The sequence below is a fragment of the Meles meles genome, chromosome 11, assembly GCF_922984935.1.
Source record: "Meles meles chromosome 11, mMelMel3.1 paternal haplotype, whole genome shotgun sequence".
NCBI lineage: Eukaryota > Metazoa > Chordata > Mammalia > Carnivora > Mustelidae > Meles > Meles meles.
This window is the reverse complement of record NC_060076.1, coordinates 16,421,983-16,431,991: the sequence shown is the minus strand read 5'-3', so window position 1 is coordinate 16,431,991 and position 10,009 is coordinate 16,421,983. Positions and strand designations below refer to the sequence as shown.

Below are 10,009 nucleotides of genomic sequence, written 5' to 3'. Positions count from 1 at the left end.
AATTTAGGTTACCAGTGAAAAGTACTGGCAAGATATTTAGGAAGTGTAAAAGAAAGAGAAACCATTATCACTCCGACAGTAGTTGATGCTAGGCTTAAATACAAGGCAAGTGTGACATTTTGTTGGTGACTTGCACATATTCTCCTATAAACTGCTCAATTCAGTGGTCTTAGTAGCTGGTATAATTGACAGAAACTACCTGAGATTCTTGTACTTCCTGGATTTCCAAGTGGTATCAGCTCTTCCCTGACCATTTCTACCTCTGTCCAAAGCTTTTGTCAGAATTTAATTCCCTGTATTAAATCCCTTCCTGTTTGAAATATCTAGCTGATTCCCACTTCCCACACTGGACCTTGAGAGGTTTTCCAATATATTCTTTTAAAAAATATGTAATTTAACTATTTAGAAATGATATTTGTCAAGTAACTGTAAGTAATATGGCTCATCACTTTGATTAAAAAAAAAATGGGTAGACTGAGATCCAGAGAAATGAAATGAGTTATCCAAGTCAATCATGATTTACTATCAGAGATGAAGTTGCTATGGTCATTGATTGGCATAATCAGACCTCCAAACTTACAACTTAGAATAAAACATGGAGTCAGGTGTTCATTTAATAATGGTTAGGTTCTGTGGAGGGCAATGAAGGAGAGCTGGGACTGGGGTGGAGAGTAGGGGGAGGTAAGAGGAAAAGGCTTGGGGCGCCTGGGTGGCTCAGTGGGTTAAAGCCTCTGCCTTCGGCTCCGGTCATGATCCCAGGGTCCTGGGATCAAGCCCCGAATCAGGCTCTCTGCTCAGCAGGGAGCCTGCTTCCTCCTCTCTCTCTCCCTGCCTCTCTGCCTACTTGTGATCTCTGTCTGAAAATAAATAAATAAAAAATCTTTAAGAATGAGTCCTCCTTGGACATGCGGAGATGGAGAGGAGAAGGGAGTTGAGGGAAATTGGAAGGGGAGATGAACCATGAGAGACTATGGACTCTGAAAAAAAAAACCTGAGGGTTTTAAGGGGGGGGGGGGTGGGAGGTTGAGGGAACCAGGTGGTGGGTAATAGGGAGGACACGTATTGCATGGAGCACTGGGTGTGGTGCAAAAACAATGAATACTGTTACACTGAAAAGAAATTAAAAAAAAAAAAAAAAGAATGAGTCCTCCTTAAAAAAAAAAAAGTAAAATGCTTCCAGAACACCCAACCTCACTCAAGCAGAACAGCTTCATTTGGTGTATGCATACAGTTTCCTTTTAATATGTCATTAAAAATAGATAAAACGGATTAAAATATGTTTCTAACTATTGTACTGATTGGGTAATGTCACTTGCAGTATTAGATGTGATTGACAACAGAGTAAGGAACACATTTTTTAAAACTTTTCTCCTTTTTGGGGACCAACTATGAGGAATAGATGGTATACAATAAGCTGCATTTACAGTTTGTTTTATATATCCATGAAATCACCACCATGATTCAGATAACAAATATTCCCACTGCTTTCAAAAACTTTCCTGTGCCCTTTGTAATCCACTGTTGCTCTACACCCATTCCCAGGAAACCCCTGATCTGATTTCTGCTATAATGCATTCGTTTGCATTTTCTAGAATGCTATTACATAAATGGAATCATAACCACTGTACATTTTTTTCCTGATTTTTCACTCAGCATAATATTTTTGAGATTCATCCATATTTTTGGCACACATCATTAGTTTGTTCCTTTGTATCACAGAGAAAGTATTCTGCTGTATAAATATACAAGAATCTGTTTATTCATTGACCTGCAAAGGGATATTTATTTGGATTTTCTGTTTTTTGACAATTACAAAAAAAGACTGCTAGACACATTCATGCACAAATATCTGAATGGACATATGTTTTCATGTATTTGAGATAAATATAGAGAATGTGAATATCGGGGTCTCGTGGCAGGTGTGCATTTAACTTTGTAAGAACCAAAAACCTGTTTCCGTGGTGGTTGTACCACTTGACACCCCTAACAGTTTATGGGAGCTACAGTTGCTCCACACATTCATCAATACTTAGCATTATCGTTCTTTTTAGGTTTAGCTATTCTGTTAATTGTATCTCATTTAAAAAATAATTAAAGGCCATACTTTAGATTCTTTAAGTTTTCACCAAACATCTTTTCGGGTTTCTTTTGTTTGTTTGTTTGTTTGTTTTTTAATTTATTTGACAGAGAGAGATCACAAGTAGACAGAGAGGCAGGCAGAGAGAGAGAGAGAGAGAGAGGGAAGCAGGCTCTCTGCTTAGCACTGAGCAAAGAGCCCGACGTGGGACTCGATCCCAGGACCCTGAGATCATGACCTGAGCCGAAGGCAGCGGCTTAACCCACTGAGCCACCCAGGCGCCCCCTTTTCGTTTGTTTTGCAAGTGCTCCGGGATCTATTTAAGGATACCATATTATATTTAGTTACCGTATCTACTTAGGCTTATCTTGGCAGTAACAGTTCCTCAGACTTTGTTTTTGACCTTGACAGTTTTCAGTAGTGTCAGGAATTTTGTAGAATGTTCTTCATTTGGGATTTGTCTTGTACTTTCAAGATGAGCTGAAGTGGCAATTCATGATTAAAGTAGAACTGTGGATTTTGAGGAGGAAGACCACAAGAGTAAAGCATCATTCTCATTACATCATATCAAGAATATACACCAACATGATTTATCACTACTGATGTTAATTTTGATCACCTAGCTGAGGTATGTTTCTCTATGGTGAGATTATCCTCTCCCTTTTTAAAATTGAACTCTCTGGAAAAACAAAACAAAACAAAACAACACTGTGTGCAGCCCACACTTAAGGAGTTGGGAATTATGCTTTATCACCTTGGAGTCTGTACAGAAATTATTTTGAATTCTTCTGCATTGAAGATCTATTTGTCCAGTTTACTTATTTATTTATTTATTTAATCAGTTATTTATATCAGGTATTTTTTTTTGTTATTCTTCCCTGTTTGTTATTAAATGCTACTGATGGTATGTGACTTCAGTAAGATTTGATGGCAGAAGCATATTTTATGTCTATTCCTAATATCTAATACGGTGCATGGAACTTAGTATGTGCTTCGGAAAACTGTATTAATGAACTAAATCCAGACGATAACTATTTATTATTGAACTCAAAGTCCTAGTGAGAGAAGAACAAATCTTTAGCATCAATAAGCTTTCAGTGGGATACTGACTTGAATACTAATAACAATGATACAAATAGTTTCACTATTTGAGCCTTTAATATGTGAAAATCACCATGGAAAAATTATACTACATTAACTCAATTAGTATTAACAAAGTCCCCAACACACACTTGAAACTGAAGTGCAGAGAAGTCAATTGAATGCCCAAGATTTGACACTCAATTAATAGCAGAACCAGATTTCAATCTCATTCCGATATCCACAAACTCTGCCCTTAACCATCGCCCTGTACAAGTGTTTCTTTTGCCAGTTGGTAGTGGTAAATGCATGATAATAAGCTACTGAAAGAATATTAATTGAAGCAGCTGAAGTTTTTAAGACCAAAGAACTAGGTTAGAATCAAGCTATACCATCCAACAGTTCTGTGAAATTACACAGTAGCCTTTAACTTGTTGAACTTCAATTTGTTGAATCTGAATAAAAATAAGGGAAATAACACTCTATCTTCTTAATTAGGATGAAATGTGATTTACTGCATTTAGTTAGTAATGTTCTTTCCTTTTATTCCTTATCATAGCTTAGAGAAAATGAAAACCAGTAAGGTTTTCTGGCCTGCCTCAAACATTTTATTTCCTTATTTTTCTCTCTGAGTTTTTTGTTTAGTTTCCTAGAAATGACTGTCCATGAGACATCAAATTATATCTGGCTGGCTAAAGAGAAGGAATGAAATTTATTAATGTTAAACCTATATTGATCCCATAACTTCACTGGGTGATTTGGAAGTAACTTATTAGCCCTTGAAGCCTACCATTAAGAGCCACAGAATTTGTTCTTAAAGGGAGAACATCCTGATAATAGAAAGTTCCAGGTGATAAAACATAACCATCATCTTTTACTACAAGTTTAGACTGGTCAAATGGGGCAGTTGAGCATAGTGTGTAAGATTCTGGAATAAGACAGATAAACATCAGCATTACCACTTCTTTATCTGGAAAACGGGATTAAAAGCAACCATCAACATTAAAAGACTTTTATAAGTTTATGTATTTATTCAACAAATACCAATTGAGTCATCTTCTAGGAAATTAAGATAAAGCAATGAACAAAGCAGACAAATATCCCTATTGTCAGTAAAGGAGGAAATGAAATTCATAAACCCAGCTGCCAGTAGGTTGATAGATGAAGGAGTGGGATATTATGGACATTCGTTCCTGACTCTGGCAAAAAAAGTAAATGTTTTAAAGAATTCTAGTAGACAGGATAATTAATGCTAGGTTCTATAATAAACAGGTCCAAAACTTTATTAGCTTAACACACCAAAAGTTTATTTCTTGCTCACAACACATTCCAACATGTGAGGTTAGCATGAGGGCTTTGGAGAGAAGGTTCTGGTCCATAACATAATTGGAGAACCAAGGGCTGACAAAGGAATTGTAATTGTCAGCGATCTTCAGTTCATTGCACCAGAGAGTGACCTGAGCATTTATACCCTTCCAGCCAATAGAGAACAAGACAGAGTGGGAGATCATGTAGGACATTTTATGGATATTCCTGGGAAGGGCAGTATTGTCACATAGACCAGTTAACTACAGGTTAGGCTGGGAAACGTAGTTTTGTTTGTGCCCAAAAGGAAAATAAAACAGCTTGGGTAAACTCATAGAATTGTCTATATCCCAGGAACTAAATGGTATAATGTTTGTAAAGCACCTGGCACTTCCTGGCACATAATAAAACTTCAATAAATGGTAGCTATTACTACTACTGGGATTTTAATTTGTTAGAATATGATGCATTTTTACTGAATCCAGGTAATTACAGAATGGAACATTTTGCTCTGTGTCAACCCATCTGATTATAAGAATAGCAATACCATATTACATTTGCATTACATTTTATTGTTTATGAAACACTTACATAGATATGATCTCATTTTGTTTTCATTTTTTTCTTCTAAGTACCATACAAAATAGGTAGATAATATTCCTATTTTAAATATGAGCAAATGTGCTCAGAGAGTGTTATGCTATGGCTAAGGTATTACAGCTAATAAATGTTAGAAACAGGATTCAAATCCAGTTTTGTTTAAACGCTAAGTTCAAGGTTTATCTCATTACACCATGCTGCCCAAATCACTAAAATCTACAACTGTTCTCTACTGTTGAAGGTTTAACTATGATGCCCGCAAACTCTGGGCTCTGAGTTCCCAAGCTTTTTCTTTCTTACAATCATGAGATATTCTTCATAAGTTCCTAATAGTGCACTTCTTGTTTTAGGAGGATGCACAGTTCTAAAGAAACTAATCCTTAACTTTTGGAATACTGTATATTAAGGACTTTGAGAAACTAGATCATGTCCAGAAAAGAAAAAGAACATTGAGAAGATCTGGAAACAACATGAAATAAGTAATTTGTGGTTAACTGTATCTATTTGTGTAGCAGAATAAAAGGTAAAGAAAAGACTCTAATAAATTTTTGAAGGCCCACAAGGGAGAGTACATTTCTGACTTCCCTACAGTTATAATCATTTTGACACTTCAGGATCTATGAATCATTTAAAGATCTGTTTTTCATAAGTCCCTACTGCTTTGTAGAGTGTTTGGCACCTAGAGGGACTCAGAAAACATTAACAGGTGGGCTGAGTTTATTTTTAATGTGTAAGATAAAGCCATTTGTTCAAAAGAGCAAATATCATCTTCTCGTAGAGATGTTGAAGAAAAAGTGTTGTATGGCATAGGGCAGCTTACGAGGTATGAGCCCCTCTTTTCTGAAAGCAAGTAAATGCATATCTGTAATTTCTACATGGAGTGGAGAATTGTTAATCTCTGAGACTCTTTTGGTTGTAAAATTCTCTCAATATCTTGATACAAAGTATCATTTCATAAAAGATACATGGATGGACATGTGGAATGTGATTCTTTCCTGCATGCTCCACAACTGAGGTGTTCATTAACAACATCCAACAAACTTCTCTTGGGGAAAGCAAGAAATCGTCCACTGGATCTTGATAGATTTTCTTATTATTAATTTATGTTCTATCTTGTGTTCCATTTTGTCTTTCTCACCACATACAGGCCTCTTTTCCCAAGGAAGACATCTAATTATTTCTTGAATGTCTTCAGTGTTTTTCTACATGTTTTCTTGGCATAAGACATCTGCTGTTAGGTCTTCTCATACGTAATGATGCTCTGTGTCACAAAATACATTTGCATTCTGTTTTTAATAAATATTTCCTAAATTTCTCATGTTGATGAGAAACTTCCCCTACTACTGCATCCCCACATAGGTGAGAGTAAGTTTTCCTCTTGACATATCTAAGCTATCATCAATTAAAATGCACCTTCTCTGGCCACATATTGCTATTAATAATCCTTGGGCTCCAATAGCAATTATATAACATTTTCCAAAGAGCCTCAATAAGTATTATCTTATTTGCCTTCAATAGTCCTATGAGTCACACAGATAAGTCTAACAGTTTCCATTCGACAGATGAGAAAACTGAAGCAGACTGGGCTGAAATGACTAACCTAATGTGAGCCAGCTTATTTCTGGAAGTTACAGAAATAGAATCCACCTTAATATTCTTGTTCCTGTGCTTTCTCCATCTGCAAGGTATCTTCTAGGGTCTCTTTCATCTCCATGTTTCCTGATGGCATGTCTTGCCTTTGCTTACTCCCTCATAAAGAGTCTTTCTTTTCTTTCCTTCTATTATCCTTTCATTTGGGAAACACTGTATATTGGCAGGTAAATGAAAACACAGATATAAACTTGACACTCTAATTGAAAATGTGGGCATTTCTTTTACAAGGTCTGGCTTTAATGCAAATAGTTTTTCTGTCCTAAGTCGTGGATGAAATTTTCATCCTAGGCATCCGGATGGCTTGCCTTTGATCTAATGGAGAAGGATAAATGGGTAGGTCCTGAAGTCAGGGTGCACTGATAAGAATGATCCTCAGATACTACCTACAATCAGCTTCTACCTGTTTCATAAATCTTCTCTAGCTAAAATGTATACCTACATTTGGAGTCTAGCCATAACATAGGCTGTGGATCCTTAGAAGAAAGAGCCTGCAAACTCTAACACTGAGGAATAAGGTCTGACTTAAGCAGCATGGACTTTTTCCACCGTAGGGGATGGCATCATGGATGAGGCTGGCAGAAAATATATAATATGGTGAACAAAGGGTAATGGTCAGTCAAACCTGTGTGGCATCCAGGGTTCTGATTGAACATCATCCCTGGTATCTGACTTGTGGTCTTGAATTCTATCTATCAATGGAAGCACAGTAACTTTTCTACTGATTCTGTGTTGACATTTGCTTATAATTACTTTTCAAATGTCCAAATAAATTAAACCCTATGCCAGTCCATCCTCTGTGATGAAGGCTTTAATCTAGTTTCTGATTCAAATCCTCTTAGTCTAGACATGCCTCTTGTTTGAAATTTGAGCCACTTTATACCCCAGTTTAGCCCCAATTTGAGCATATCTCTTGATGGAGCCATTTTATCATCTGGAAACAATAGCTTCATACCTACCATGTGTCAAACAATGCTAGGGTTTGGACCTGGCCCCGTCCACAGCTCCCTTGTTCAAAACCGAGCACAACATATTCAAGATTAGCTTTTGTTTTGCCACCTGATTTTCCAAGGTGATTAGTATTTGGAAATTCAAAACTAAACTGGTTCATGACACTGTAGGCTTAAATAAGCTTTTACTTTATTATCCTCTTCTGTACACTTTAATATAGGATTATATTAGAGATATATATATAATATATATTAGATTATATTAGAGATATATATATATAATATAGGATTATATTAGAGATATAGAGATAAAGAGATTAAATATCTCTTTAATCATGAGGCAGGACAATGGAGATGAGAACACAGGATTTAGACTCCGTGTCCTACTGTTTCAACACTGAAGTATCAACTCTGCCTCAACCCCACATTATCCTTGTAAGCTTTGGCAGTTTTGTCTCCTGATGCCTCAATTTCCTCCTTTGTGAAACAGCTGTGCAATAACTACTTTATAGTGTCTTGTGACAGTTAAATGTGTTAAATGATAATTAATGGAAAGTGCAGGGTGAGGCATATAATAAGTGCTCAACAAATGGTAAAAAATTATATATGACTCCTTTACCATTTTTCTCTTTGAGACAGTGTGCCACTCTAATATTCATAGTAAAGAGTCATCACATATTTTATTATTTCCCCTGCATTTTACATTTATAATCTTGTTTCCTTCTCCTGATGGGGACCTATAAATTTTCTATTCAAGTAATCCCTTCCAATACACTTTCATATATCTATTTACATATATGAAAGTCTTATAATATATGGTTTGTGGAGTAAGTATATGGCATTTAAATTATGACAAGTCATATTACATAATAAATATTGTTGTCATATTTTTCCTTTAATATATTTTGAAAAACAAACCACATCACCACATATACAGTTCAGTTCTTCCGATCACTGCATCGTATAAATCTAAGGTATGTAATTCATTTTATTAATCTGCCTTTTTATTGATACACCATAGATTGTACCCAACTCTTTACCACCTCATGGGAAAATAGGGCCATGTACAATAAAGCACACAGCTCTTAGTGTACCTGTAAAAGCTTTTCTGAGATGTACACATAAGAACACAACTGCTATCTTCAAAGTAGGGACAAAACTCATGGGATGAAATGCTAAAAAGGTAAAATATTTTACTTAGCATTTTGGGATGAGAAGAGTTCCATATGGGATGAGTGCAATAAGACTTTTTTTTGTTTTCCCTAAGTGGCTTATTAGCTTATGTCCTAACGGGAGTTCACAAGAGTTCCTATTTTGACCTTTCATCACAGGCACGCTGTATCAGTTTTTCTAATTGCTTCCATCCTGATTGTGTAAAACCACATCTTGTTACTGCTGTAATTTGCATTACTCTGATCAGTATGGAGCTTGAACATTTCTTCCAAGTAGTCTTTCAAGTTTTTCCTCATGTGCTATTCACATAATTAGTCTTTTTTTCTTTTGGGTTTTGTAAACTTTTGTGTTGTTTTGCAGGAATTTTAATTAATTCTTTGTCAGTTATTAATTTGGTAATTATCTTCTCTGAGACTGGCACCTGTTAACTCTGTATATGCTATCTTTTGTTAAAAAGTTATATTTAATTTTTGGTATATTAAAATCTACCTATGTTTTCCTTTGTGGTGTATGACTTTTAGGTCTTGATTTTAGAAATGTATCCTAATCCTAACGTCATAAAGATATCCCCCTTTTAAACTTGTATTACTTATCCTTCTCATTTAGGAATGCAATCCCTCCAGAGGTCATTCATGTATACGGTATGTTATGAAGTCAAGCTACCTTTTTACATCATTAAAGTCATTGGTTTTATTCCTCTGGTTGTAGAGCTTTGCGCAGTGGCAGTATCGTAGCCAATGAGGTTTATCCGAGGCACGATTATTGCTATTCCTCCGGTTGTAGAAAGAGGTGCACAGCAGGCAGATAGGATATCCATCAGGTATGGGTGAAATTTATTCCTGTAACTTAATCTAGTCTAATTACATTAGGATATCCAAAAAGCTCTAATAATTTCAGGGTTTTCTTTATAATTTTTAGTATTTCTATATCTCTAACCAGTCATGTGGATAAAAGGAACTTTCAACTGAAAGTCAGGGATCTAGCTCTCTGCATTACCTTGGCCACTAGCTGTCTCTGTTTGTTTGTTTGTTTGTTTGTTTGTTTTTTAAAGTTAGGACACACACTTTTAGGATACAAGATAATGGAGCAGATAAGAGCACAGATTTTTAGAATCAGAACAATAAAAACTAATTTTAATTCTAATTCAGTCCCTCATTATTGCCATAACCCTTGG

At 35.8% G+C, this 10,009-nt stretch overlaps 1 pseudogene; it reads left to right on the top strand.

Annotated features, from left to right (window-relative positions):
• Positions 1-9,543: 9,543 nt before the first annotated feature.
• Positions 9,544-9,788, top strand: LOC123953621 (annotated as a pseudogene).
• The last annotated feature ends 221 nt before the right edge of the window (positions 9,789-10,009 follow it).